General features: G+C 47.8%; 1 long non-coding RNA gene across 1 annotated transcript; it reads right to left on the minus strand.

Annotated features, from left to right (window-relative positions):
- Window positions 1-2,305: 2,305 nt before the first annotated feature.
- LOC115281159 lies at window positions 2,306-4,071 on the minus strand. The gene is made up of 3 exons (XR_003904128.1): window positions 3,963-4,071; window positions 3,129-3,388; window positions 2,306-2,446 (listed from the first exon to the last, which is right to left on the minus strand). It is a non-coding gene; the product is annotated as an uncharacterized LOC115281159 (long non-coding RNA).
- Window positions 4,072-4,828: the final 757 nt, after the last annotated feature.

Genomic DNA, 4,828 nt, shown 5'->3' on the forward strand with positions numbered 1-4,828 from the left:
GGGGCTGGGGGCCTAGACTGGGGTGTGAGGGAGGAAGGGGTTGGATCATATGCTCCTGGTCCAGGAAGGCTCGAAGAACTGATTCCAGAGTCCCTGGGCCTTTTCCTTGGCCTTGTCCCAGCTGCCCCACCTTCATCCCAGCCCCATCTCCGGGCCTGGAAAGGACCCAGGTGCCTTGGGGCCCAGCCGGAAGGGGCTAAGGACAAAGGGTTGTTTAACTGGGCAGGGTGGTGGAGGAGAGTGAAGAGAGGGTGTCTCAGGCGGAAAGGTCACTCGTCGCCCCGGGCTTGTGCAGGGGAAGGCGGGGCTGGGCCAGGAGGAAGACATCCTTCATGAAAGTCAGAGGCATGTGGAGGCAAAGCCTTCAGGGCTGTTCTTTTTGAACTAGGCGTTTGGAGGCTTCAGGGTGTGGGATGCTGCCACCTAGTGGTGACTTTGGGAACTGCAGGCATCTACCTGACTAGTTTCCTGTCAGCATATATTGAGCACCTACTGAGTGCCTCCAAGTGTTGTAGGTGAAGTAAACACAAAGCAGACGAGGGGCGCCTGGGTGGCTCAGTCGGTTAAGCATCCTGCTCTTGATAATTGGCTCAGGTCATGATCTCACAGTTTATGAGTTTGAGCCCTGCCTTGGACTCTGGGGTGACTTGGTGAAGCCTGCGTCATATTCTCTCTCTCCTTTCCCTCTGCCCCTCCTTCCCCCTCCCCCACTAAGGAAAACAGACACAATTCCTGCCCTCCTGTTACTTCCAGGCGAAAGGAAGTTTTGTGGCTCTGTTAACCTCCCTCTCACTGCGTTTCTCTGACTCTTTGCTTCTCTCTCTCTCTGTATCTCACTGGCCTTGCTTCTTAGTTTCTTTCTCCTGGTCTTTGTCTCTAGGTGCATATGCCTTTTTCTTTTCCCCTTTTTCTTTCTCTCTGTTTTTGTTTATTTTATCCCTTACATATCTCTGTTCTTGACCAACTAAAAATTATGTTAAATTATATATAAATTAACTGATAAATATTATATAATTAAATAATTATATCTCATCATCTGGGAGTTCACAGACCTTGATTCAAACCTAGCTGTGGCCACTGTTGTTTTTTTTTTTAATGTTTTATTTATTTTTGATACAGAGAGAGTCAGAGCATGAGAGGGGCAGGGGCAGAGAGAGAGGGAGACACAGAATCTGAAGCAGGCTCCAGGCTCTGAGCTAGCTGTCAGCACAGAGCCCGACGCAGGGCTGAATCCACGAATGTGAGATTGTGATCTGAGCCGAAGTCGGACGCTTAGCCGACTGAGCCCCCCAGGTGCCCCTGAGGCCACTATTTTTGTGTGGAGTATCAACGCACACAGCCTGGGTTAGCAACAGACTGCGTTCACGTCAGTCTATCTCTGCGGTCCTCAGCTGTGTGCCCTGTAAAGTGGGGACGATAGCCATGTCACACGCTTGCTTGAGAACTAGGTGAATATCCAGAGTCCTCAACACGCGACCTGGTAGACGCTAAGCACCTGGGGCGCATCATCTCTAACGCTGGCTGCCAGTACTTCCTCCTGCTTGCGCTGCCATGTGGCTTCGATCTGGCGGGCTTGCGACTTGTTTGTTGCAGAAATGATGCTGGGCCAGCTTGAGGTCCAGTTGTTTCTACAACGAGAAGCATCTGCTTTTGTTCTCTTAGAACTCTAAGACTACCAGCTGGGAGGAAGCCCCCGGGGAGGCCACGCAGAACAGAATCAAGGCGGCCTGGCCAAAAGCCCCAGGCTAGCCCCAAGTGAATGCCCTGAGTGCAGCCGCATGAGTGACCTCTGGAGGGACAAGCAGAAATGCCCAGTCAACCCTCAGAGTTGGGAGAAGTAATATACTTTTTCTTTTAAAATTTTTTAATGTTTTGTATTTATTTTTGAGAGACAGGCAGACAGCATGAGCAGGGGAGGGTCAGAGAGAGAGGGAGACACAGAATCCGAAGCAGGCTCCAGGCTCTGAGCTAGCTGTCAGCACAGAGCCCGACGCGGGGCTCGAACCCATGAACTGTGAGATCACGACCTGAGTCAAAGCCAGACGCTTAACTGACTGAGCCACCCAGGCGCCCCTATACTTTTTGTTTTAAAACTCTACATTTTGGGGCACCTGGGTGGCTTAGTTGGTTAAGCGTCCAACTTCAGCAGTTCATGGGTTCAAGTATATCTTTTGGCTTCCCCCAAACTTAACTAGTAATAGCCTCTTGTTGACTGGAAAGCTTACTGATAACATAAGCAGCTGATTAACACATATTTTGTATGTTATGTGTATTATACACGGTGCTCTTACAATAAAACAAGCTAGAGAAAAGAAAATGTTAAGAAAATCATGAGGAAGGGAAGATACATTTATAGTGTGGTACTGCATTTATCGAAAAAACAATCGGTGTATAAGTGAGTCTGCACACGTCACATCCATGTTGTTTAAGGATCACCTGAGTGTGTCTATATATAAAATGGGAGAGTTAATGGATATTGTAAAAGACAAAAGATTTATACATTCTGAAGAGAAACCAGAGTAGAGTTAATGGATATTGTACTTTATAAACTGCAGATAGTATCATTTTGCTTCTCTTTTCACCTCTGGGTCTTTCTTGACTCTTTCAATCTCTGTCTTTCTTACTTTTATCCTTTCTCTTTCTCTCTCTGTCTATTCCTATCTTGCCAACACTCTTCCTGCCACTTTCTCCTCCATTTACTTTGTTCTGCTACATTGGCCCTCCTGCTGATCCTCAAACCTTCCAAGCCCTTTCCTGCCTCAGGGTCTTGGCGCTCGCTTGTCCCTCTGCCTGAGTGCTTTGCCCTTCAATCTTCTTATGAATCATTCTCTCACTTCATTCAGTTCTTTGCTTAAATGTAGTCTCTTTCTTGACCTCGTCTTCAAAAATGGCCCCCTCCTGATCCATAAAGAATCCTGTATCCTATTTAATTTGCTGTGTCTTCATGGCACTTAGGGCCATCTAAAACAATCCTGTTTTCTTATTTGACTAATTGTTTGGGACAGAGAACTTGCCATCCCCAGTGTTCAGAATAGGGCCTGGCAATAGGAGATGCTCAAAGGATATTTGTGAAGGAATACTCTGATTCAATGGTACTGACTGGCTCTCCTTCGACTCAAGCCTCTTACCCTGTTCCACACCGTCCTGGAGGTGGGGAGGAGGTCATTTCTTCATTTCAGTGTCCTTGGTCTTCACACGGAAGATCCCCCCATTTGTTGAGTTGCTGTCTGTGGTTCTGAGACCCAAGGCTGTGGATCTGTCCTTGGTGCTGATTAGGGCTCTCAGTTCCGTTAAGCGGGAGAGGTCGGAGGAATCTTGGGAAAGAAATGATGTGTGTGTGGTCCATCTCGGCACTGGAACATCTGGATCACTAAGAGAAGGCGGGCATCTGAGTTCCCGAGGGAGAGAGTGCCTGGGTCACTGCGAGCTCACTAGGTATTTGTCCTAACTGCTTATCTATTCACGTATACGTACATTCATATATGTGCTTTTTGTTTTAGAAAAGTTGCAAACATACAGAAGTGAAAAGAAGAGCGTAATAAACTGCCGTGTACCCACTGAACTCCCAGCTCAGGGCTAATTGCATTTCACCGGTGCCTCTGCCCACTTCCTCACTTCCTCTATTATTTTAATGCAAATCCCACACATGATATCATTTAATTATATGTCGTATTTTAAATTTTGTGTCTTTTCACTGAAGTATGGCTTGAACATTGTAAGGTTTGCAAATCTCATGTATACAGCCTGATGTGACTCTACCTGTGTATAGACGTGTGTGACCATCACCTTGATCAAGCTGTAGGGCACCTCCATTGTCCCACCAGGTCCTTGTGTAATCTGACCCAGCTGATATGCCAGGGATAGCCACTCTTCTGACCTCCACCACCAAAGATCAGAAAGCCGCAATAAGGAAGTCCAAGGACCTGGTGGGACAGGTCCAGCTTACCTGTCCAGGTCCTTACCTTATCAGCAGGTCCAAGGACCAGCTTAGCTTTGCTGTTGGCATTAATTTTGTTTTTGTATGAAAATACCACATGTGCAGAAAGTACATAACATTCAGAGGTATTTGTTTTGGACAAATAATTACATTGTGAACCCCCACTAAATCACCATGGACGCTCAGAGAGAACATTGTTACTCCCCAGAATCTTTCTGTGCGTTCCTTTATGACAACATTCCCTTCCCAGTTTCCAGAGGAGACCACCCTCCCCACTTTTAAGGAACTTTGTTCCCCCAACCCACAGCCCTCATGCACTATGCTTTCTTAGTCTCTCCTTCTCCCTCCCACCCTTCAGTACTAAGTGGCCCTTGGCCATAGTGACTGGGAATGAGAGACCAGCTACCTTCCTCATCTCCCTGCCTCCCCTGGTCAGTCCCCTGCACAGTCACAGGGAGAGCTTCCCATCACCTGACTTCCACCATGCCTTTCCCCCGGTCTAAGCCCTTCCATGGATCCCCATTGGTTGTGGGCAAAAGTTCAGGAAACCTTATCCTCACCTGATATTTTAGGTCCTCCAGGGACCCCGCTACCCCCTCCCTCCTCATTTCCTTCCTCACACTGTATACACGGACCAAGTCTTTATGAAAACTGTCCTTCTTGCCTTACCTGGAATGCTTTCCTCCTGCTGCTTGGCCAATCCCTATTAGTTACTTAGATGTCTCCTCAGGAATTAATTCCTATTAGCAGCCCTCCAGGTCTTCCCCTTTGGAGCTCCCTTTGACCCTCATACCTCATGCTTTACCAGTTGTGGGCCTCCACATTTCTCACTGTCTCCTTCCAGACCAGGAGGGCAGGGTCGGGTCTGACTCATTGCTGGGTCCCTGGCAT

This window comes from Suricata suricatta, chromosome 16 (genome assembly GCF_006229205.1).
Source record: "Suricata suricatta isolate VVHF042 chromosome 16, meerkat_22Aug2017_6uvM2_HiC, whole genome shotgun sequence".
Taxonomy (NCBI): domain Eukaryota; kingdom Metazoa; phylum Chordata; class Mammalia; order Carnivora; family Herpestidae; genus Suricata; species Suricata suricatta.